Source organism: Ischnura elegans, chromosome 11 (genome assembly GCF_921293095.1).
Source record: "Ischnura elegans chromosome 11, ioIscEleg1.1, whole genome shotgun sequence".
NCBI lineage: Eukaryota > Metazoa > Arthropoda > Insecta > Odonata > Coenagrionidae > Ischnura > Ischnura elegans.
Window position 1 is genome coordinate 51,936,526 of NC_060256.1, and position 27,127 is coordinate 51,963,652.

Consider the following 27,127-nt stretch of genomic DNA (forward strand, 5'->3'; position numbering starts at 1 on the left):
TCAGGGCCGAGGCGAGGAATGTTCACGCTCCGGGAGAGTCAGTGCTCAGCAGAGGGTGAACGGAATGGGGTGGAAGACAAGATGTGGCTGGCTGCTGGGGAAGGTTCACTTTCCTGGTGGTCTCCTAAGTGATGAGTGTATACGTAGGTCTGGGAGTAATCCCTCTTCTACGCTACCTCAATGCATGGCGAACGTTTTATTGCGAAGGCAGTCGCTCCATGTCTTGGGTTTGTTGCTTTCTTATACAGGTTTACCTATCTCTACAAAGAGTATGAGGGTTCAAGGGGAACCCTTCAAGGATACAACACACCGGGGCCGGGAACCAAGTCAGTGTCTTATACGCCCGATCACCCGGGGAGGGGCTGGGGAGGAAGGGAAAAGGAAAGAGGCGCCGCCGCGATAGGAGCCCGTCGACGCCTCTAGGAAGGGATAGGTTCGGAAGGGACGGGACGGGGAAATACACTTCAACGCTATAGATGCGAAGGAGGCCCACCAAATAGCGAAACCAATCAAAGCTATTAATATTCTAACGACTTTGGAGGATCGTTCTATGAGGGAGAATAATCCAACGATACTTATATCTACACCACGAATATAAAAAAAGAGGATGCTCAAGTCGGCCTTTTGATGCATTGTCACCCACCGCGCATTTAAATGGGTTTACAAAAGTTGCCACTCGCGTCGCTGACAGACAAAGCGATCAGAGTTCGACGGGGAAAAAAGTAATGATTAGTTGTGATGACCGAAATTCACATTCATGATGATGTTATTAGTCCAATTCTTAACTCTCCAAGGCTATTCTTCGCGTTTGCAAACTATTGGAAATAATTGGCTCAGAACACATCGCCGCGCTGCGGACAGATTAAAATGCGATCGAAGTGGCAACATAAATCTACCACGTGTGGGATGGAATGGGGCCTATTCTATGCAGTCTCCTTGGTCTATAATTCCCTATAATCTAAGTAAAGTATAAACTCAAAATAATGTTTAAAGGTCGTTTTACACGGGGCATATAATTGTTCAGGATATACATGCATTAGTGGCGTGCAATTGCGCGTATGGACGAGCGAAATTAAAATAGGACCTATTTTGCCATCGCACGTCCATGCATTCTAGCATACGCTCTAGGAATTTTTGCTGCGCCTTGATACACACGTCAGATGGTGCAATTACGAGCCCCGTGTAAAACGTCGTAACAGATAGGGTAATGGAAACAATTTTTCAAGGTTTATAAGTGAGATTGGAATGAGTGGAAGACAAGATGTGGCTGGTTGCCGGGGAAAATTCACTTTCCTGGTGGTCTCCTAAGTGATGAGTGTATAAGTGTGGTGTAGGTCAAGGAATAATCCCTCTTCTACGCTATCCTAATGCTTGGCGAACGTTTAATTGCTTTGGCAGTTGCTCCATGCATTGGGTTTGTTACTTTTTAGGCAGGTTCGTAATTATATACTTAACCATAATATATTCTCAAGTAAGTGTTCCCAGCACATGGGTCTGGCTTAATTTTGGGGGCTTAATATTCCTGGTGAACACCAAAGAGGGGACTAAGTTTACACGAGAAAGATCTCGGAAGTATGTATCAGTAATTGAATCAAATATAGCATTCCCAAATCATTTTCCAGTGTAACAATACATTAAACAGAAGCATCCGCTACCAATATCATTCTCCTCTTTAACCCTCTACTCCCAGGACTCTTTATAATAATAATAATATTAATATAATTTTATTCCACTAATACACAATTACTGTATACCCTTTATAAAAGCAGTGGAATATATAGGTACTGCATATGAACCTTTTTCGGGACTGTCAATATATGATACCAATTTTCTTCAATTCAATTCAGTGATTACATGATATTTCATACAGTTAGTGCGTTAAATTTTAAGAACTCAGTTATTATACTATTATACATACACAGAGAACTAATACAAATAATATTGACTTGTAAACTTTGCCAACTAAGTTCTAAAAATAACAATGATTGAGATTTTGCCTTAACCAGTTGCATTAGCGAATTACTATTTCGTAATCAACCATAAAATAATTTTACCATTAATCATTCCTAAGTTTTAGTACAAAATAATTGAATCTAATAGTAAAATCAAGTACATAGAAGATAAAAATGACGTGTTAAGCGTCCTCAATAACTACGATCTCCTCTGCAACGTAGAACAAAAAAAAGTGACACAAAGCTCAAACAAAACTGCAAAGCACGCATTCAAAACGCGTCTAATTCATTCAAGATCCCTGCTCAGCACAAAACCTATCCCATGGAAAGTTATTGTTTGGCTTCGTTGGTAAGAGAGACGGCACACGCCCAGTTCTAATACCCATCAGCCCACTGAAACATTCCTCATGAAGAGAAGATACTCGACGCAGACGGAAGCCTTACAACATCCACCGGCAAACCACTACGCTAATTGGAATCCCTTTTCCTGTGTAAAAACAGAAACTATCAGAAGACTCGATGCGTGTTACCGATGGATACGATGAAAACACAAGCACTGAAAACAATCTGATGACATGCGAGACGGGATCAAGCCTATTAGGGATTTGAGAGTATACAGGTAAGCAGGCACGTAGCCAAATATTTGCTCCCGTGAAAGGGAATGCTTGGGTTGTTTACGAATTCCCTCAGCTAGTAAAAATTTTGTCAATAGCCACGCATTGGAAAATCATTAATATCATTTGATAATACATAAATTTCGTTTACATAGTGCTGACATTTTTTGTTCGTGTTTTTTTAACGGAACGACCGTAGTTACTATGGCAGTAAATATTCTCGGGATTTCATCCGCGTAAGCTCCTCAACCTTCACCGCTGTCGAAGTTTCGATGGAATCCTTTCCAATCGTCATCAGAGCCGATCGGCCATCGAAAAGTCGGCAGCGATGGAGATAGAGGAGCTTTGAAATCCCGAGAAGAATTAACTGCCATCATTCACGGGGAAAAAGTGCTACGTAGTTACTAGTCTCGGCAGGCGTTGGCTTCCAAAATCCGCCAGAAAAAATATCACTGACTAACCGCGCCGACGCACAGTGGTCTGAAATCGGAAAAAGCCGGACTAAAGTCCAAAATGGCTTTTTTTGAGATAGAGACTTAAAATTAGCATAAATACTCATAAATGATGGGTGATTATGAATTTGCATGACATTTTACATACATCTGATCCGTTGCTGAGATACAGCAGCTCAAGCATGACCAATTTTTCAAAAACGCGCGCGATCTCGTTTTTCTCCAAAAATCCTTGAACTTAAGCAGGTGGTGTTGCATTTGTCTGATTTCTGAGAGGCATTATCTTTCGTTTACGAAATACGGTAATAGGAAAAAATACATCACAGTGTGAAGTAGACATTTCTTAAGAATACTACGGAGAAATCTTGGAAAAAAGTTTGCGTCAAAGGAAATGAGAGCGATTTTTCGACCACGCGTCAAGTCTGAGCCACGCGACGCGGGACCCTGAGGATCAGTAACTGCGGTCGATTAACCAAGTTCGTTTTTAGAATTAATTCTTAAAAATCGTCATTTGAAGCACGGCTCATAGTCAGTATTTACCTAAAACACTATAAACAGGATAATGGATCGATCGACTTGACCGTTGAAGTTGGAATCTATAGATTTTTGTCCGAACCGCGTTTAAGACGCAAGCTTCGGATATTGAAGTATTGTCAAGAGATTAAGTCGGCATGCGAAAAAGAGAGAGAAATAAACAGTTTCTGAGAAAGGCAGCGACCTATACCCAGTAATTTCCCAAAATATTACGGAAAAAATACGCATCTTACGATCATAAGAACAGACAAGACTGGACTAAAAGGGTGCGGGCTTAGAAGGGACTACATCATTTAACACATCATTGTTACACACATTCAGATACGAAAAAATTTCGACTGTTATAGAGAAAAAATAGTTTCTATAATACGAATTCTGACTCAAACTCAACTGGAGTATGAGATCTGAACCACTCAAGGTAGAGTGAGTGCTCACGATTTAGACAGGTTCTGGATAAAATCCCCATATCAGCATAGCACAAGGGGCTGTGATTCAGAACCTGACTCTACTTCAGTGGCTCAGATCTCACAATGTGAATGACAAGAGCGTTTAAGACATAAGACAATACTCACTTTATGTGCTTCCTTATTTCATTCGTATGCATGCTGCTGCTCACCTTCAGCTTTAATTTTAGGTGCTCTTGCAACTAAAAATAAATCGGAAGGAAGGATTTTTTTAAATGAAAATTTCTGCGATAATCAGCATGCTCGTGTTGAGAAAAAGCAAAACCAGCGATATTGATAAGCCAGCTATTTCATCATCACAGGGGCTCGAACGAGCGACATTGTTTGCGATGCGAGGACTATAATCCGACGACACGAAGGCTAACAATGTGATGGCGGTAAACAAACTACAGTATTTTCCAAAAATATTTGAATTTGAATGTATTACTCCAACCTTGAATGTAAACTTTTTTTTTACATTTCGAAGAAATACGCAACTTACCCCTACAAGGGAACGAAGCTTAATTCGCGAAATAAATCGGAAGAAGGGATTATAAAAAAATAGGAAAATATCTGCGATAATCAGCACGCCAACGTTGAAAGAAAGCAAAACCCAGCCATATGGATCACGCCACCTCTTTTTTTTCTTCCGACCTCTCAGCCTTCCACCCCAGTCCAACGAAATCCTCTCTCCGATACGGCCAACAACAAAAAAAAAAGAACTGCGAAAGAAAGCCTTAAGCGTATGTGTGTGGCCACAGAGACAGGCGACCTTAACTGAATTAGCGGAATGAAGGGAGGGGAACACTCCCACTATCCCGCCCACCGAGTTCCACACCCGCCCCTCCGACGCATTCCAGCGTAGCCGCCGCACCCCTGCAGTCCCGCACCCACGGCATCCGAGGGGCCACGCCCCCATTTCGGGGTCTTCGCCGGTAAAAACCTCGGGATCCCTCACACGCCCCCAGCCCGACGAGAGAGGGGCCTTTTTTCCTTCTTTGCCACTGACACGGCCGCCTGTTTGACATGACTCCCCTTTTCCCGGGTCTTTCCCTTTCTCCTTCAACATCCATCTGCTTCGCTGGTCCGACGATTCCTTCGCCCTCATCTCCCCGAGACTGTTTCATAGCAGTGTAAGAGGCTGTATTCCAAAAGCTGACTCAACCTCGGGGGCTCGGATCTCACTGTCAGACTCCAGCTGAGTTGTGTATCATAAACAGACTTGAATTCAACTCACTTGGGCTAGTGCAGCTGCGGAGACGTTCAGGGACAAAAATTACAAATTAATACATTAACCTAAAATCCTGTCACACATGGTCTTCTGATCATCAAAAACTAGCATGAAAGGAGATCAATAGCGCACGCATACGCATTTTTACAAGAGACATTTCCTTTCAAAAGCGTGAGGCGACGGCTAATGACATATTGGAACTTGGCGAATCAGATTGAGTAAGGACACAGCTTATCAACAGTGGTATAGTCTGCACGAGCTTTAGGACACGAGTGGGGCCTCATAAAACCAATTTGCCAGAGTCGAGTCTGAGGGCCGTATTCCAAAATGTTACTCAAGTTCTAATCCCGACTCAAACTCGACTTGGTTGCTTCGTTGGTATTAAGAGATGTAACTCAAGTTCCAACTCAAGCCGAGTCACCAAGTTCCAAGATGTCCTCTGCCATCACGTCATTATAAAAAATGTAATGAATTCAATTTATTCGGCTTTTACTTAGTGGAAAGAAAGTAAAAGCCGAAAGTGAAAAGTTACCAAGGTTGTGTATTTTCATTTCAAAAAATGTAATATTACTCGTTAAAATACTTTCAAGTGGATATTGCACTCAAGTAATGCTAGTAACTTATAGTCAGGAGATCATGAACTAAAATAATTGGCGATCGAGTTGGTGTGGTAGTTAGAGTGTTGGCTTCTCTCCGAGTAGACTCCAGCTCAAATCCTGACGGTGGCAGAGAATTTTTCAGAAGCTGCTAGATACCATCTCGAATGTTGTGTGGAGGAAAATTCAAGCTCAACACTCCGTCCGTCGAGTGGGACGTAATATCCATTGACCCCTTGGCGCCTTTTGTAAAGGGCAGGATAATGCCGACGCCAGGTTTCTCTTCATTCTTCCTTCCATACTCTTCCCTAAAATAAATTCAGCTGTCGGTCGCCTCCTACAAATACCATACCATGACAATAATTTTGAGTTCATACGTTATTTTGTAGATTTGATCACAGTCAATTTAGCCCTTGTAAGTTAAGTTGAAGTAACTTTATAAAACACGAACTCTAATCCGGACTCAACATCAGTATGATACGTGAACGACGAAGGTAGAGTGCGCACTCATGATTTTGTCAGGTTTTGGAATACGGCTCTAGATCTAGATAGTATTTTGGGCTGTATTCCAGAACCTGACTCTGCCGCGGTGGCTCAAAGCTTAGACTCAAGCTGATCCGGGTTAGAGTTCGTGATTGATAAGCAGACTAATATTCAACTCGCTCGGGTTAGAGTGGCTGTGGTTACGTTCAGTGCGAAAATTTACAAAATAATATAATAAACTAAATTCATGTTACCCATGGTCTCCAACTAATAAAAAACTAGCATTAATGGAGAGCAATATTCATTCGGAAAAGGAAGGTTTGCATGTAGCATTAGCGAGCTACTCCAGACATCTCCCCTCCCATCGTAGACTTACCTCTTTAATTCAAAACGAGGCTAATTTAATGCTGGCTAAAAATCCTAGGCTCTCTTTTCTCCTCCATCGCTTACATAACATTCTTCCCTCTAACAGTTTTCGACATCATCTCGCTCCCTCCAAATCCAGAAGATTCTCCACACCCACCATCCCAAGCACTTCCTTTTTCCTCATCCAACTCACCTTCTTGATTATTTCAGGTCAGGGCTCCCCAGCGAGCGAAAGAGAATCTATACATTGCGAAAAATGCACAAAGAAAAAATTATTCGTCTTGACCTAGATTAAACTCGGATCCCCCGATTTCCAGTTGAGTTCTTTAGACACTTAAGCTATCGAGGCGTCATTCCTTCTTGAGGATATGTGAGGACTATACTGGACAAGGTGGCATGAACTGCTGAGCATATGTACCACAAGCAGTCAAAATCGTGCGCATAGCGCCACAGCCGGAGAGCAAATTTTAGTATACTGGGACTGGCCACGGCTATAACTTTACGGAGTCACCCGCAATGCACAAATTGTGCGAAAAATCCACACAAAAAAATCATTCGCCTTGACCGGGATTCGAACGGGTGTTTTATTCACTGGCGAATGCGAAGGCGAATGATTTTTTCTCTGTGGATTTTTCGCACAATTTGTGCATTGCAGGTGACTCCGTAGAGTTATCACCGTGGCTAGTCCCGTTATATTTAAATTAGAGTCAATATACTTTAAAATCAAGGCATACGTTTCGTAGCCACTACACCTCATTCATGTCTACATGATGAACATTGAACCTCTTTATTCCGTCACCTTTACCAAACACTGGATCGCATTTGCATGTGACGGGCGTGGACATTGGGGACGGAAATATTTGTCTGGGACGACTCAAAAATACGCCCAGCATTCGATTCGCGGGCGGTCCGCCTTCCGGTCGCCGGCGATTCGGGCCACGACTGCTATTCGGTACGTAAATGCAGCGACATCTGTCGGGTGGACTCAACAAAGCGTAATGCCGATGCTTTGATATAGGGGAAGGCCAGACGAGGCACGATTTGCCTGTATCTGCCACGGGTAATTATACCAAAACAAAAAAAAAACATGGCGATTCGTGACTGGCTGACGTCATCCTTTCCCTCGTTCACCTACATCTACATACTGCCCTGCAATCCAAATCAATAGGCATAAGGAGTAGGGTGCTCGTACGTCAGCCGTTACATTAAAAAAAGAAGCTGCACATGTTCAAAAGAGGAAGCTGATAAGAAGGTGACAGTTGGAGGTATCTGAGTACCTAGTCTCATTTAGCAGTCCTTCATTGTTGGGGGCAAAAACGAATTCCTATATTCGTAGGAAATTTAAGTTTGTTTTCATTAATTACTGATTAAGTTAGGTTGTCATGGAGTATTTTAAGAGATACTCAGACAGTCTCCCCTCCCATCATGCATTTCTCTCTTTAATTCACAATAAGGCTAACTCTCTTTCATTCAATCTAAACATCCTATACTATATTTTCCTCCCCCTCGTTTACCCAACATTTTACCTTCTAACACTTTTTTAAACAACGCCTTGTAGTTCAGTCCTGGCTCCATCCATACCTTTCCTCAGCATAATCAAATGAGCCTCGTTACATACAAATAAGACATATGTCTCTTTTACAGTAGGGTAAACTTCTGGTTCCCGTCCGCGTCGTCATTTCAATGTAAAATTGTTGTAAAAGACCATGCGGATGGAACCCGGAAGTCTAACCAACTGCGAACCTGAATGCCAGAAAACCTACATCAGAAAAATATCTCTTTTATTTAATTGTTTCTGTTGGACCTAGAAACAGAGAAAGGTTCCAAGATGATGTTTTCCGTATCAATCTATAAGATATCTGGCCTTGACCGGGATTCGAACCGGTCCCGGTCAAGGCGAATGATTTTTCCTCTGTGGATTTTCCGCACAATTTGTGCTATGCGGGTGACTCCGTAAAAGTTACCACTGTGGCTAGTCCCGGTATACTTATATAAGATATCTGCTCCCAGTAGCTAAAGCAATCTTAGACTATCACTTAGCTTTCAAGTCTCTAGCGGATCCTCATCAATACTTGTAAAAACTGATTAACGATTTCTGTTCGCTCGTACCAGTTCAAGAGGCATCGCATAGCTATTCATTCCCTTTATCAATCTATACCATTCATTTTTATGCAGGATTAGTGAATCACCTTCCCATAGTTATCTGGAATTCCTATTAGTCTTTATACGCATACAAAACCAATGCGTTCCAACTGTAACCATTGCTTTCATTAGATTTACGGTGCTTCGTCTTATCTCGCAGTTTCAATTACAATCCAATTACCTTTTCAAATTATTTCACACGTGTATAAGTAACGTTGATACTTCCATTAGGTTTTACTTCATACTTTTTAGGTTGTAATATTCCAAATGTACTTATAGCAGCATTAGTCTGCCCAAAGCCTTTCATCTTTCAACTTATCCAAAATTGTTCGTCCATCTGGAGATTCTTTTTTTTTCAAGAAATTTCAGTTGGTTCCCTTTCTTTATCGTCATTTTGAGGAATATTTTCTTCTTTCCATTCATCTCAAAATTCATTATATTCAAAAAAGTAAGCTCTATAGTAAATGCCTATTATAGATTTGTTGATTTTGATTAGACTTGAGAAAACATGTACCCAAAGAATCCACAGATAATGGCCGTAACATTTCGTGATCTGAAGAGTGTTTTACATTCTTCATCAAAATCATCCACTTACAGCATTAATGACAGGATCAGAGCTTATTATCCATCAAAATCATCCACGTACAACAATACTGACAGGAACAGAGCATAGATGAGAGGATTATAATAGTAATTAAATACGTGGATAAAAGTGGTATTTGTGCATTTTGAATAATGGCTTGTGGAATTGACAAATTTTGATGCAAATTGCTATAAAATTTTGAATTATCGCAAAATAGGATTGTCAGATTATTCCTCCTGGGCTGTCGCGCTTGACAGGTCATGTTGCGAAGTTCAAGGTCTGTTTGAGTTGCTCTTCCATTTGATGTACCATTTATTTGAGAATGCTGTAAGTTTACTGCAATAATAATAAGAAAACATTAAAAATCCGCTATTTATTTTGAGGAAATAGAATAATTCTCCTCGATTTGTTGACAGGATAATGGCCAATTACCAAGAGTGAACATTAACTTGGAGATTTGATAACTCACACGGTAATGACCAGAGGTAACGTGTTAGCTTACAGCTCAACTCGAGCTGGGCTTAGCTCGAGTTAACTGATTTAAATGTTATATTAATATTGTAATTATTTTCAACGATTATTTTTTATATTTTTACGAAGCTAATTTGTTAAATTGGTAAAAATAAAAAAAATCATCAAGTTTAGACGAACTGGACAGATTTTTTGTACTACCAACTCCTCAAAACATACTCCCATAACTAATCAAGATTAATTTTTCAACCACATTTATTTATTTACCTTTTTGAAATATAATGACTGAAATTTGTAAATTAGCGAATGTGACACAGGCGGCGCTGCTGGTGTCAAGCTCAATTTCACAGAATTGGTGATTGAAAAAGGTTTGTTCCTCGAAAGAGACAAAGTCGTCAGAATATAAGGAGTTGTCGGAATTCTTGCACGGTTCACTCTCTCACTCGAAAGAGATTCATCGCCGTGCGACCGCCCTTCTCCAGCGTCATCTTTCTGCCCCGCTGCGGCCTTGCCTTGCGGAATACGTAACAATGGCCGTAAATTCCGATACGCGACCTCAACTATCTGAGTCAGCCATACCGCCCGAGCAGAGTAGGGACCTAACCGCGTTCTCCTCTAGAAAATCCGATAGTCGAAAAAGCCTGTTCCTTTTCCGCGGGTCGACGTCTCTATGTACTACGTCAAATTCTCCGCAATATGAATAGCACGCCAGACGAATATCAATGCCGTATCCTCCCGCTGTTTTCAGGAGCGCGACCACCTAAATAGCTCCGTTGCGAAAAAATCTATATGAAGGGGGTTTAGGGTGCATTTTTCAAGATGGATATTTTCTTTTGTTTGGCGTAGAAGCAATTATTTTAGGAATAAATATTTCCATATTTTTTTAAAATGCGGAAGTGGCTATAAAAGTTCTCCTTGAAGTTAAAGGCAACATGAATATCTCAGGCATTACAAGAATATACATAACGAAAAGAAAATAAAATCGAAACTTGAAGCTTGTACGTGGTGGAAGGGGTCCATATTTTCAATAACAGACATTTAGTTACTTCCACAATATACCTATACTGTGGAATCAACAAAGTGTCTGTTATTGATGATATAACGAGAAGACTGTTCCCCGTTGAATTTTATAATTACCTTTACAAAAATAATAAATTAATATGGATGGAATATGCATCACTAAGATATGCCACAGAATTGGACTCAAAAAAATTCGTTATGAAAGGGGCTTGGGAGTATATTTTTCAAGGTGTGTGGCACATGGATATTTCGTTTGCCTTGGCCTAAAAATAAGTAGTTGGGCAAAAGATATTTCCATACTTATAAAATGCAGATATGGCCGTTAAATTTCTCCGTGAAGTTCCATACAGTAAGAATGTCTCAGACATTTCAAGAAAAGTCATAAGGAAAGGTATATTCCCCGTTGAATTTGAAAATTGCCTACCTTCAAAAAATATAAATAATAACGGATATGAAAAACAACACGAAAATATGCCAAAGAATTGGACACTTTCATGACAGAAATATGCAACACGCTAGCAAATTTACGGGTCAATGTGACTAATTCCCGTCCTTATAGGTAGGTCCGGCTCAAGGCAAAATACTTACCCGGACTAACAGCAGTTTTGTGCCCCCCTACCGGAGGGTTTGGTATGGAATACCCCTAAATTAAACGGGGGTTTGGGCGTTTGGTCGCCCACGTTGTTCTGCCCTGGGTAGTGGAAAACTCCCGTCCTCTTAGTGCTAAGGACCTCAGACGTTTTCGAATCAGAGAGACGAGGATCATGGAAAAGGTGAAATAGGAGTAATGAACGAGGAAATGAGTTTAGTGGGTACCTTTGTAGCTCAAAAGAGGGGGAAGAAGCCTAAGAAAACCCTGAGAATAAGAAGGGGTGACACACAGGGATCAGAATGACAAGGGTCGAAGGAAAGCACGAAAATCACCGAACACAGAACACCTCAAGTCGCAAAGAGTAATTTCTGAAGAGTTATCCATTACTCGGGTCGAAAAAAATTCTAACACAAAAGAGCATATCATGAATCATATTACACTGTTAGCCTAGCTCCGAGAGAAAAAATCAACTACTCCCTCATCAGAGCATACAGTGGCATAACTAGGACTATGCTTTGGGGAGGGAGGGATGAGGGGGACTAGGGATTCGAAAATTTTTGAAAAATGTAAGAAACCTACAAATAAAAAAACATATACCTACCTACCTGGAAAATAGATTTAACATCATTTTGGCACTTAAATTTCTATATTATTAATGATCATTAACTCTATGCAGATGCAGTTATTTTAAGTCAAAAATAGATAATAGTTTTAAATATTTATTATTTCTCTGAGGCTTTTGGGGGTGGGATGCACCCCATCATTCCCCCCTAGTTACGCCACTGAGAATGAATGAGGACAGAGTTACCTTAACGTTGAGGTGGATTTCAGAGTTAAAATGCATCAAAGATATAGGAAGCACACAGAATTTCACCCGTAGAAAGAGAGCCTACAGCTGAAAAGTTTTCTGACAGACAGAAAACATTTAGGCAAGACTTAGAATCATAAATATAAAATCACTATCATAAAAAATAAAAGAGATCAACCAAGTAAGTAATAAGAAAGTGCCAATAACCCATTTATGCCTAGTGTTCCATTTTTGGAACACCTGACGCGACTTTCTAATTTACTGACTACGACTCATTGCACACCGATATGTCATGGTTTTTCTTTCTATGCCTCTTTATAAAGGTATATTGCACTACGGGGTGCAAAGAATTAGTCAGTTTTGCCAACCCATTGCAGCCAGTGTGTTGAGAAATATCGGTCATTTTTTTCAAGGCACTTTTTCCGTGACCATCTCTAATGTTATATTAATAACTATTTGCCATTACGCCCAAATGTTGTAAATTTTTCCCTGCATGTTCAGTGATAGTTAACCTACAGTCCTCAGTAAAGAAATGTTTGAAACAACGTATTTTGTTTTAGTTATAAGCTTTTATTTAACTGTGTTCCATTTTTGGAACACTAGGCAAATCCACTAGTATTATGCGTACATTCAGGCGCACTGAAATATTCACTTTAATTTTAAATCAAGTAAGTAGTTAGATGTGGAACAATTAATATTCTTCCCAGTTCATTGCTGCGCGCTTCTTCTCACCTCATTCATGGTTCTTCTGACAAGAACTTTTACCTTTTTCTGATACCGGATACTACTGAAAATGGCGGTGCATCGGCTTCTGCTTCGCCTCAACCTCTTCTTGCTCAAAGAAAAAAGTAACCAATGTTGTGCGCAAATGGAAGAAAGCCGATCTGACTGCCCAGTCAGTAGGAGGTAGAGTTTCAGAAGAACAAATCACGAGAATGAAAACTCCTACAGAATATTTAGAACTCTTTCTGGATATTGAAGTGAACTTTGAACTGACTTTCGGTATTTTTTGGGGATGATTTTCCTGAGTGGTTACGTCTCTCTTCCGAGACGACGTATGCTTTGGGAGCAAAGATTCGCATAATTCTCTAGTTAGTGGTGCAATGAGACATAACACAATATTTGAAACAATATTTTCAAATTTGCATTTTGCTGACAATTGTAACTTGAACCACACGGACAAGTTTTCCAAGGTGCGACCTCTAACTGAGCGTCTGAATGACAGATGTATGAAATTTGCACCAAATGAAATACATATACTTCAGCTTTGATGAAGCCATGATTCCCTATTTCGGTCACGACAGGTGCAAGAAGTTCATTCAGGGTAAGGCTATTCGGTTTGGGTATAAACTCTGGTGCGTCTAGGCTACATTTGCTGGTTTCAGCCTTATCAAGGAAAAAAACCCAAACACTCAATACCATTAATATGGTGTAGGTACTTCAATTGTTTTGCAATTAACTTATGCACTAACAACGCAGCATCCCGGTAAATACCATTTTGTGTTCAACAACTTGTTTACAAGCATTGCACTCCTTGATAAACTTCATTCAATGGGCCACCAAACAAGAGGCATAGCGAGAAGAGATTGCGTAGACAAACCTCCTTTACTATCTGATGATACCCTAAATAAAAAAAGATTGGGGCACATTCGATTACCGAATCGGTGGAAAAGGCAATATTGTTTGTAGATGAAATGATATAAGTGTTGTAATTGTTGCATCTTCTGGTCCCGCGGTCTATCCTTTGCAACAGTAGGTCGTTATTCTCAAAAGCAGTAAAAAAGATACAAGTTACTCTGCCAAATTCAATCAAGCTCTATCAGTATATCAATCAGTATATGGGAGGATTGTACCGAGCTGATGAAAATATTGACAAGTATCAAGCATCAAACCGTGGAAAGAAATGGTACTCAAGTCTTCCGGTTATTCTGCTTTTAGCTGGCTTTACAAAATGCTTGGCAATTGCATAAAATAAACGATGTGAAGCCAATGGATCTTCTTAAATTTTGTCACCGTGTGACCTGTCACTATATGGAGACATACGGTAATTCTGCTGAGCCTGATGGGAAAGGGAGACCATGACATCTATTATGAATCGTAAACTTGACTCACGTCATGACGGCATGAATCATTAGAATGTAAAGCAGGGAAAGCAACCTCGCTATGTCAAATGCCATAAAAATACCACTTTTCAATGTAAAAATTGCAATGTATCCTTGCATGCTAAGTTTTCACCTGGATATTATTCTTAATAAAGAGTCAATAAAAGTCTGAATCAAGTTTTTTGCATGCTATCAATGAGTACGTCATAGTAGTGGATTTGCCTAGTGTTCCATTTTTGGAACACCTCGTAATTAATAATTGGCAAGAGATACATTGGTTTTTCTTTCGGATATCATTTTCATACGTATTTTTATCGACAATATGTAAAAATCAGGGTAAAATTCGCATGTTTCAAACCTTCGGCATAAATGGGATAAGAGTGGGAGAAAAGAAATAAAACTTCTAAAAACTTCAAGAAGAAGACGGGTCTACTTCATCGGTCGCATCACGAGCCATTATTCTATTTTTCGTTTTTTTTCCTATAACTCATCAGTAGTTTCATTTACATGGCATTAGTACGAACGTGGTCCTCTCAAGCCACACGGCTTGTCAGAAGGTTCTATCATAATATCACATATTAGTACATTACAATCATAGCATTTTATATTCTGAATGAAAATTATATTGTGTACATTACATTATTTTGATATGTATAGTATTAATGTCGTACGTAAATTCGATAAAAATAATATGACATTAAAAATTTTAAGGAATATTGAAACCAAAGGAGAATTTATTACTTTGAAAGCCACGCATTAAAAAGGATAGAGACGAATGAAATACCTCCAAGAAAACGGGAGACCTCGAACGAGATATCTCCGTATTTTACGAGGGGCCACAAAAATGTATAAAATAGTAACCCTACCATCACCATAACTTTATTACCCAATATCCTCCTAGGACTGGATTTCTGAAGCTTTCAGCGCAGAGGTCTACGAATATTATCAACCACGTTCACTTTTTTTTGTACTTTATGCCTGCCATACGTAGCACTTTCTCTCTTCCTAGGCTCCGCTCCTCGTCCATCTTACATATTTCCACGGCTTTAAATCAGCCGTCACTCCTCACTACGTATTTCCCGACCCTACGCTGAAAGCTGAAAGATAGAAAGGTGCTACTTCGCACTCGCGAGGCCCCATCTTGATACGCATAAGGTATTTAAAAAAATAACCCGTGCTACCAATGAAATTTCGAGAGAATCGGATCAAGAGACAAAAATGTAATAAAAATAATTGTATTCTGTGATTTGCTTTGGGTAAATTAAGAGAATTCGATTCAATGGGGTAGTTTTCGCAGAACGCTTCATGCGAAAGCCGATATATGTAGGTTACTCGCCGAATTCCCTGAGTTTTCCAAAAACCTAAATTCCCTGAATGTCCACGGTTTTTCAGGTTGGTGGGCAATATACCAACATCCACATATTACCTCAAAAGCCGCCCCAGCAGACGTGCAAGAAGGGGTATGACGAAATAATGCACAGCATTTATTGAATCCCATTATTTTTCGGGTGAAAAACGAATTCCCATTCATATCTGTTTGGAAAATATCTCTCATAAATAATAGTTTCTTAAGAATGTGGAGGTATATTGCGGTTCTAATATGATGTTCTCCTAGTCGCTCTTTAAGATACCTATTCTCAATTGCTCAAGCAATATAAATCTAGCCCGCAGCCTCCTAGTCTCAAGGGGCTCCCAGCCTAGTTCTTTTTACATCTGTGTAGCAATTTCTGTACCCCCGTAACAGTTTTTGGCGAGTCGCGCAACTATCCTTTGTATTTTATTAAGTTCAAGGCTCAAGTCTTTCTGTACCGGATCCCTTATTCTCGCTGCATTTTCAATGTGTGGCCAGACTATAGCACCTCTCTATTACTTTTCCTTCCGAAAATCTTCCCACAACACGCTTGAGGAATCCTAGCTTCATCAGGGCTCTGCCACTAGTGTTTCCTTCATGTGCTCCCCACGATGGGTTCGAAGTTATGGTGACTCCCAAATACTTCACTCTGCAGCCTTTTAAGTTTACACCCTCAAGGGGATAATTGGACGACCTCTGCATGACATTTAGCGCCGTGCATTTCCTCAGTTCCAGACCCAACTCTTGGCTCCACACATGAATGTTTAAAACATTTAAATGCGACGATAGAATTCCAAAGTCAGAGTGACCACTAATTACGCGATACAGCATCGACAGAAAATAAACGCAGTTAACTGCCAATTCGAGAGCATAAGTCATTCAAGCATATAATGAGCAAATACAACAATACGAGCGGAAATTCCACAGAGAAATATCATTCACCTTGACCGGGGCTCACAACCGGATCTGCCGATTTCCGATCCAGTGCTTCAGCCAGTCAAGCATCTGTGGAAATATGTGGACTATACCGAACAAGATGGTTTGGACTGCTGAGCTAATTGTGCGACTATAGTCTATAGACCTTAGACTTGTCTGCGGGTGAGCTTTCGTAAGATCCGGGTCACTCTCGGAGGGCTTCACTGAGAGGGGAGGGGTAGTACCGAGAGAGAGAGGAGCTCACTTAAAGTTACCAAATGTACATGGCCGCCCTACTTTGCCACTGAAAACGTGTGAGTCATAGATGGCCACAGGTATTTTGGCCCCAGCGCCCAGACAATACACCAACTCATTTGGTAGTCAGTGGGGATACTCCTTTCACAGAAGCCCATGGCATTGTAAGTTACCGCGCTGAATAAGGCACCGTTGGTGAAAGGCAAACTGAAAGACACACCAGGAGAACGCGTGAGCTTTGGCAACACTGCTCCACGAGCAGATTCACGATGTTCACTCGGCGGAGGTCTGAGAGCGACTCACTGAGGCCACGCCTACTGTTTGCTGATTGGCAAAGTCACATGTCGAGAAACTTTCCCCCCTCTCATCTCCACTTGCTTTGGCCACACCAGCTCACTCACAGAGATAAAATGAACAGAGTATAGCAGTCCAAGTTGCGTAATATACTCAGCATTTCGCACCATCTGGTCTGGTATATTATACTAACTTCCACAAAGAGGAATGACGCCTCGGTAGCTTGAATGGCTAAATCACTCGACTAGATATCAATTGACTGGATAAAATGGGGATTCGGGCTCGAAAACCGAATATCCTTTTTTCTCTGAGGAATTTTCGCACAATTTGTGCATTGCGAATGACTCCGTATAGTTATCACCGTGGCTAGTCCCGGCCTATTTAAATTAATAAAACAATACCTAACGCTGCCCCAAGATACATAGGTGAGAGGGGAAGGAAGTGAGGACAGGAGAGGAAAGACATTAAAGGGTAGAAAGAGGTGATTCGAGCAGCCCTCGAAACGGAGTGGGCGGAGTTAAAAAAAGGAGCGAAAGTTGCAAGGAAATTGGGAGGGCAGAGAAAGAAGAGAGGAGGGAAGGGTTATTACGACACCAAGAGAAGGCAATCCTCTTCTTTTTTTCGACACCGGAGGGAGAAAGAAATTTCGCGAAGCCTCTGAGATCGATTGAAAAGGATGAATGCGCCGGAAATTCGTATGAGAGCTTTAATGAAGCCAGAGAGAGAGACGCACTGCGATGTGGAGAGAAGAAAAAAAGGAGAGAGGAAAGTTTCCAACGATCGATGCATAAAACCTAAAATTAGATTAAAAATACGAAAGGTCTACGATTGAGGTACACCACTTCGTTAGGCCCTAAGGTCGGCACGGTAATGATGGAAAAAGGTTATTCGGAAAATAAGTCGCATGAAAAAAGTCATCGCAGTCACAGAACTAGCTAGAGACGTAGAATTGTTCACCGCTGAAAGGCCCTCAACATTCACTACGACGCTGCGGTTGCCCTGAAGGAGAAATTTGGTTTCCATTTTCAAGGTAGAAGGTATACTAGAAGGCCCACACCCGTCATTTAGACAATGTAACCTCTACTTACTTAATCATATTGCCCTTGTATTTTTTCTGCAGTCTTAATGATATAAAGTCAAAGTGACCAATAATTTCGCGATATATGACAGCGTCATCATTGAATAAACATTTTACTGCAAAGTTCAAAGTCATCTATGCATACACGGAAAAAAATGCGGCCGATTACACTTCCTTCTGGGACACCTGATGTCGTTTTAACTACATGAGAGCATATCAACGTTTTTCAAGTTCTCACCAACACCTGTCTAAATGACGAGTAAGGCGTATACTCGTATATTGGCAGGGGAACGCGTGTTTTACAGTGGAAATCACTACACTACATTAAGCCTGGCCATTCTGATGCTTTAAATAGCACAGTTATGCATTTAATATTCCTTATTATATTTTGAATGGAAATTATCGGCATACAGGACTACATAGATAAGGCCTACATCTGCCGTACCGAGTGCCGTGTAGTACATAAGGGAAGCTTAAAGACGTGACCGCTATTTATTCAAAACATTTTATTAGACATTTATTGTAAAACTTTATTCAGTTGTAAAAATAAATGAAATGGTTATATTTAATGAATTTATCGATTAATTTTAAAATAAACGAATAAATATTTAAAATAGTAACTATTCGTCAAAATGACGGGTACTGGTCCTTCTATGTAGCCATCTATAATTGAGATACACCACTTCGCTAGGCCCAGAGGTCGGCACGTTAATGATGGCAAAAAGTTACTTGGAAAATAAGACACGTGAAAAAAAATCTCATCGTAGCCAGGGAACTAGATAGAGACGTACAGTTGTTCTCCGTTAAATGGCCTCCAACATTCGCTACGGTTGCCCCAAGAATAAGTTTGGATTCCTTTCGCAAGGTAATGGCGAGATCAGTGATGCATCAGAAGTCTGGATGAGAAAAAGGAAGACAATAAGCTTTCAGGCAGCAAATGCATTCAATGATGCGATCCCTACATTTTCAAGTAATTTTAACTGTAGCGAAAAATTATGGTACCGAATATAATATGCTAAGAAAAATGATACTGCAATGCTTAGTTACCTACGGTGAGGTAGGTTAAAGCCGCATTACCATTAAAGAATTTTTGCTCATTTTATATCTTTTACTGCATAGATACCATAGCTTGACTTAAAAAAAACGGATGAAAATATTCTTGATATTCGGTGATGAATTTACTGTTTATTTTTACTGTTTATATTGATTTCTTTTAGCATGTTTTATTTTGGTGATTGGCTAAACGTTTTATTTTATTTTCTAAGTTACAACTAGGAAAATACTCAAGTTGAAAGTTTTATGGTGATTAATAATATGTAGCAATAATATTAATTTAATACGGAACGGGAAAAGTTACTTCATGTTACTTCATGATTTATACTTCATGTTACTTCATGATAAAAATACCTAAAAAATAACTCCTAAAAGGTTCTTGATAAAAATATTTTATTATGTTTAAAAAATTCGTGCATCCTAATGAGAATTTTTAACTTTTATTTTTTTAACTTTATTCTAATAATTTCTCGAACAGTAAGAGTAACAAACATGCAATGAATATAAATTAATCAGTAATTGACAATGAAAAATTTACAGGGCAAGAATCTGCGGGGCTAGAATGTCAGTGTACTGAGGCAACTACTAATTTCCCAGCGTACGATGTAAGTGACTTTCTAAAGGTGATCCTTCAGAAGAATGGTGAAGATCTAATTGATACACCTAGTGAGTAATGATTAATCCCTGTGAAGAGTAGGAGAGAAGACAAGCCTTATGAATGAATACCTTAAGGAAAATACGGAAAAGAGTAATGATAAATTTCTCCCCTCAATTAAAGGACTCACTTTCGCTTGGAAAAGACCCGCGGCCTTTCGTGGTCACTCAGCCAGTTTTAATTTTTTTTACATAATTTCATATTCCTAGCACTAAACTAATACTTCGACTTCTTTCAAACCACATTTAGAAGCTGTCAACCGTAACTCATTTCCTGCTTTCATAGTCCGTTCCCCACAGTCACAGAAAAGCAAACCATTTTGACCAGCTGTACGTCTTCCGTATCTTAAGCGATTGCATTGAAAGTTATCCCTTAAAGAATGAATGAACCATAATTCTCATATAAATGACGTCAACAACTCACGGAAACAGGGGGGAAACTTTTTCGTTTCCGTGAGAATATGGCTGAATGAGGAAGGTTCATAATATCGCTGCAACTTATCTATTCCTTATATCAAACAAATCCTTTTAATTAACTAGAGTCTGGAAGAACGACCCCATTGACTCGGAAGTCACAACAAAAAAGTCCCAAGACATGACAACTGCTCGCGGAAAGAACCACGTACGGACGAAGGCTCCAAGCAGTAATACGGCCACCGCTAATACCCCTGAGCTTTAAAGCGCTGTTCAGGCCACCACTCGGCAAAATAAACGGGGAATCCGCTATTAGGGCAGCTAACGAAATGGCGTCGCTGAGCTTCGTCACAGACTCCATTGCAGAGACCCTAGGGACGGCGAAAAGAATTAAAATAAACCGCGATGAACCCGATATGGGTAAGTGACCTCCCGTTTCCCAAACGCTCTTACCCGAAATTAGTCGCGCGCCCAGGAGGGTAATTCATCCAAATTCCAACCCTCTCGAGCCCGGTCAACGTGGCTTTAAGACCACACTGGTTTTAAGAGCACCCTGTTTCATAATTTTTAACTGCCGTGTCTTATTACGCCAATAGATAGACAGGTGGATTAGCCCTTTTCGACGAATACACAGCATGTAAATTTGTGAATAATATTACGAGAGTAGTTATAGCATTACTTATTTATCTTCGCCTCCTCGTAAACAACAAATTCAATGTGTTTTCATCAGGGTATTTCAATCAGCAATAACTATGGAAGATCACAAACACCTATACTCTCGACAGGGGCAACATAACAGAACGGGACTCGAACCCGCGACCTCCGATTTAGCAGGCGAGCACTATACCCCGCCGCCACCGAGGCCAGATAAAAAAATAAAATTTCCGAAACCCGGGATCGAACCAGGGACCTTTAGATCTTCAGCCTAACGCCCTCCCAACTGAGCTATTTCGATAAACTATTTCAAAATTTGAATATCTTTAGAAATGTTAATTCGGTTATCTGTTACGCGAGACAAGACAAGTTGGTAAAACAAATAACATATTATTACAAATAAAAATAAGATTGCTTTCGCATTTACACAAGTTAATCTATAATTTCACATTCCTTGCCCTGAACTAATACTTCAACTACTTATCATCACATTTCAAAAACTACCAACCTTGCAAGCATCTCATGCTTTCATTGTACATTCTCCACTGCCACAAAAAAGCAAACAATAAAGTTCCAACGGCAAGTCCTTCCTCACTTCAACGGTTCTATTTCCAGCTGTTGATAGACTACTATTTTTTAGGAATGTCCCCTTCTTTTGGGCTAGCTTACTGTTTCCCTATTTCTTCGTCCATCAATGGTTACTCCGTTACACAGAAGGCTAACTCCTTCAAATTCTCACGATACAAATGCATCATCTTATATACCCCCCTATAATTCTAGGCTTGACATAAACATTAAATTAGGAGAGATATTTAGCCGAACGGAAGGGTATGAGAATTCGTTTTTCTCACAAACAACAAATTATTTTAATAAATGCCGGGGGGAACTCAATACACTTACTCCCTTTTCTTTATTTTGTTAACGACTGGAGCCCCAACACTCCTCTCCACACGCCTTTTGAGGCACCTGGCGGAGTGGCACGTAGTGTGTAGAGTATTTAAATCTCTTCCCTTTAACTGCAAGCCAATACAAAGATCTTCTTTGAATTAATTGTTTTAATAATAATAAAATGACTAAATTGCAACTGTAATAAATCAAAGCAAAATTATACAGCTTCATTCCCCCTACTGCCTCTCACTTAACTAATGTGCGAAATAAATTTCTTACTAATGCTCCACAAAATCCTTTATTGTTTCGACTTGTATATAGTCATCATCAAGGTTATTACATACATGTCACAATTATTAAGTCGTAAGTATTACATACTAGTCGAAACAGTGAAAGTTTCCGTGGAAAATTACTTTACTTTTATTTCACGCATTAGATACGTGGTTCCACCAAGTGAAGCCTAAGCACGTGATATATATTCTCTCTTAACTGTCGTTTATACGGGTTTTGCCCGATAGGACGGAATAACTCCTCCACAAAGCCCTTATTGAGATGGCTAGTCAGGATCCGTAAAAGTTTCCATGGATAGAGAAGGGTTCCTGCACGATAAAGTCAACAATAGAAGCCAAGGTAAGAAACTGAACGCTAGGGTACGTGGATTAATTCATCGAGAGTAAGGCCGGATGGCTAAGCGGAAGAGGAAACGCTTTTCAACGGAGTTGCTGGACGTCACGCAAGCCTCCTTTCAGTCCGCTTGGAGCGTCATCTTTCTCTACGGACAGGAAGGATACCTTACAACACCGAAAAAGGATTGCGCTTCGGGAGATTAAGTCGTCACCACATTCCCAGCACCTCCGAAACAGACCTTCCCGCGGTGACAAGACATTAATGCGGTGCGTAGGAACCTACACACGGCAAAATACAAGCACGTCATCTAACAGCGCAATACCTAATTATCAAAGTATTCTATCGATTAAGGTAGGTTTCCACGGATTACTTAAGAAATACTATGGCAGTCACAATATCCTTCATGGACTTCCCTCTTTAATTCACAATACGGCCTACTCCCCTTCATTCTTAATATATCCTATTCTGTTATTCTCTTCCTTCCTCTCCCTCTGCGCTCCGTATTTATTCGTTTGGGCGATGAAGCGGTGTACACTATTAGTCAAGTAACTGAAGCCAAAGAGGTGGTGCGAAAAATAGCCAAGAAGTATTTTGACGAACTGAGGAAAAAGAGAACGAAGCTATTCAAGAAATACTATCACATAAATACACCTTGAGAGATAAATTTCGAAGAACAGAGCAAATCTTAAACATATAAACTATAAATAAAAACAAATGACGAACGATAGGGCGTTATACTAATACGTCAAGGATTAAAAGAAGTAAGAAGACTTCAGAATCCGTAGAAATGAAGAGACCACACGCCTTCTTTCCTCTCCCTCTTACACTATTTTCAATACCCCCCCCCCCCCCCGCTCAGTACTCGCTGCAGCCATAACTTCTATCTCCTCCGTATCTAATCTACAAGCTTCTGACCCTCACCCACCATGTCCAGCACTTCGTCGTTCCTCTTCCTCCATTTCACCTTCTCCATTCTTCTCCACACCCACATTTCGAACACCTCCTCTACTCTATCGTCGTCATCCTCAAGTGTCTATGTTTCCGAAGAGTAAAGCGCTACATCCCAGATCAGACTCTTCACTAACCTTTTCTTTAAACTCTTACATAACGATCCTCCCAGAAGCTCCTTCCTGTTCATGACCGTCTCCTTTGCTAACGCAATTCTCTTCCTGATGTCCTTACTGCCGCATTCGTTTTCTTCTGAAGAGGTATTTTGTTGAATGGATGGGTATAGGCATTCGTTGTGATCTGAATAATAAATAACTTTAACACATGGAATGTCGAACTTAGGCAGTTAAATACCACGCAACGCGCAAAAAATGTTAACAGAACACCAGCCAAATACGATGATTAGAGGAGAATGATCGACTGTCGAATCGATCAATATATAATATCAATTAAAAAAAAACATCACCTGACTTTTGCAGCGAATACCAACTTTGCAAACTTTAGTGTATTTTCCCTTGAACTCCATGACTTTTTAACTCAGGCTTTCCCTGACTTTCTAGCTTTCCAGATCAGAAGTAAATATGCTGGCTGGTAGCCAGAGACGGAAGGGCTATATACTGTAGATGTATGTCGCGTCAGAACAGCTAATAACATTGGTTTATGCTTGAAATCCCAAGGGGGACCAGCAGACTAAAAGGTACATAGGAAGAAAAAGGTAAGTATAAAAAGCAATGAAGTCATCAAACGGCCACCTTTCGTGCACTACTTCTTGACCGTCACTCCCTCTTAAGTATTCATTTAATTTTCCAACCGACCGGGTCGTAAATGTTTTACTCACCTCGATAGGCAAGATAAGGTGCTCTTAAGAGACGGTTTGGAAGCATTAAAAGCCGTTTTCGTCCAAAGAGGAAAAAAAATAAACGAAATCTTGCCACCAGTCGGGCGAATTACACAAGCAAGCAATAAAAGTGAACCGCCAGTGGATTTGGCACGGCTTTCTTTTGAGCTTTGGAGAGGTTTTCGGTCGTTAAAAAAAAAGAAATAATCATATCGATCACTTTTCCGGGAAAGCCAATTGGGAATCAAGCGGCGCACAATGCCAGACGGGAAGAAAAAGGGGTCAACGAACTCGGGATTTTTTGGCGAACACCTACGCTCTTTTTTTTTTGTTATTGTGCAGTTCTGCGACTCACATCCACTCCCCTCCAGAGAGAGAGAGAGGTCATGCCAGCTACAACATTTTTTTCGGCGCGTGCAACAGCTGCAGGCGTCACGGAATGATCTAAGTAAGGAGGAGTAGGAAAGCACTCGAAAAAAATCCAACGGGATGGAAGGACTGAGATGGAAAATTAATTCCATTTAATAAATCTCAAATAATCCATTTTTTCGACTGCGCACAAAACTAGACTTTCCTCTTCCTTAAACCTTTGAGGTCCTTAAAGATTTGAGCCATTAGATCGCATATTAAAATACGTTTTTAGGCTAATATTAATATTAATGCATATTTTCCAAAAACATTTATAAAAAAAAACGATATATCTAATAGTTTCTGAGATGCAGTCTGGGACATGACATAATATCAATCCTCACCAGTAGCATAGCCAGGAATTTCGTTCGGGGGGGTCCAAAAACAGGGGGGAAATTTTTTGAAAAACAGAGTAGGTACTTAGTAATGGGTTTCTAACTAATTTTAACACTTTTCATAATCCAAAAAAAACTTCATTCGTTAAAGAAATATTTGGTAAATTCCTGATTTTTCAATATTTTGTTTCCTTTCATGAAGGAAAATAATTGTGTTTGTATATTTTGGGGGGGGGGGGGGGGTTTCGGACCCCCTGGACCCCAAGGAATTGATAAATCCAAAATATATATTGGTAAGGACTTGAGGAATCCGAAGGAGGCCAGGATAAGGTCGGGTGCACATATGCGACACATCCAATTCAAAACGACAGGGTATATAACGTAGACCCTGTTCATCGTCTACCTTTATCTCAAATTCTAAAATCATTATTTTACCAGATAAAACTTTTAATTCGTGAAATACAGGTAAATGTTGACAGATGTCCACTAACGATTCCCCGAAAATATCCATATGTTTGCGTAAGATTCAAGGGAGGAATATATTACGAAAAGAACAAATGCGATCGATTAAGTGTGCCGAATACTTCATCTTCAGGAATACTTCATCATTCAACTAATTTTTACCTAATCTTACTATTAAACATTTAAGCTGTCACTTAAAAATGAAAGCATATGCCAATTCAAAATTTCAATGCATTAGTAAGCCTAACGGAATACCACTAGATAGAAACATCTCTTGGATTTTTTCACATTTTTTGAAAGTTTTAAAACACTCGTTTCTAACCTAGTAACGTCGACTCAAATAAAGCTATCCATAAAAATATACATATTTTAATAGGGAATACAGACAGACGTTGTCCTACGTGTGCATGTATGTATTTAACCTCAGCCAAGTTTACAGGCACTGAGATATTCATTCGCAAACTATTTCCATTCACCTCATGGGATCAATTTCCTTAAATATCATTTAGTGGGGATATATTATAAATTTAAAAAAGGTCACAAGTGATTATCTCCGTCTCGACTGATTACTTCCGGAATCGATTAGTGAGGAGAACTGTTGTAGAGAGAAAAACGACCGCAATAGACCACTAACGGAGTCAAGAAAAGATAAAAAAAATGAATGCATAGGAGAGGATAATGACTGTCCAAACTTGGAAAGTAGCATCGTAAGTGGATTTTGTGAACTTAAAAAAAAAAACTAGATTAATGAGGAAACGGAAAGTTTGTTTGGGTTCATAGAGGGGCAAGTTTCGGGGGAAGGAGGAATGAGGAGAGATATGAAGAGAATATTTAACGGCTCCAACATTGCCAGAAGAAATGAAAAGCCTACGAAGGCGAACGGAATTGGGGTTAACTTTATGGATGCCGATGATGATGGGTGATTCAAGGGGGATAATGGCAAATAAAACGACAATTTACCACGGAGCAATTTTAGTAATGAAACGCTCGAGAGGCAAGTACCATTGCCATTTAAAAATGTGTATTTCCCCGAACCCTATAACCTACCTTTTATTAACCATCTCACCAAAATTGTACGTTCGCACCAGAAATAATCTATCCGTAATAGACTCGCATAAAATTGCATGCCTACCGTAAAATCATTCTTTTCAGTATTTAAGGTCATACTGAGCAGCGATGCAAGAACATATCGGCCAGGAAAAAAAACAATATACAACCGCAAATGACTCCTGAATGCAATAATATCTATGGAGCTTCACATGACAATTTATTAAATTACAAGGCGTGTTTAACGAATAAAAGAGCACGTTTGTGAGTCTTACGGATTCAAGGAAAAGTTTTAAAATAGTTAGAAAGAGTTAAAATATGAAAATTGATTGGTCTCCACTAGATGAAAAAATGTACCAAGCTCCGTAAAGATAATAATACGAATTCACATGAGCTCAAAAATACTTCCAGATTATGCGAATCTTTCATAATTCCAAAAGCTAAATTTGGTTTATTTAGAAGCCCAAAACAGTTATAGAAGACTCAATACTCATTCTAAAATATTTGTAGTAAGTAA

At 39.9% G+C, this 27,127-nt stretch overlaps 1 protein-coding gene and 1 non-coding gene across 2 annotated transcripts in view; both read right to left on the reverse strand.

The window, feature by feature from the left end:
• Window positions 1-27,127, reverse strand: part of LOC124167633 — a 795,973-nt gene that overhangs the window by 398,609 nt on the left and 370,237 nt on the right. The window lies entirely within an intron of this gene.
• On the reverse strand, window positions 21,286-21,358 carry Trnaf-gaa. The gene has a single exon. It is a non-coding gene; the product is annotated as a tRNA-Phe (tRNA).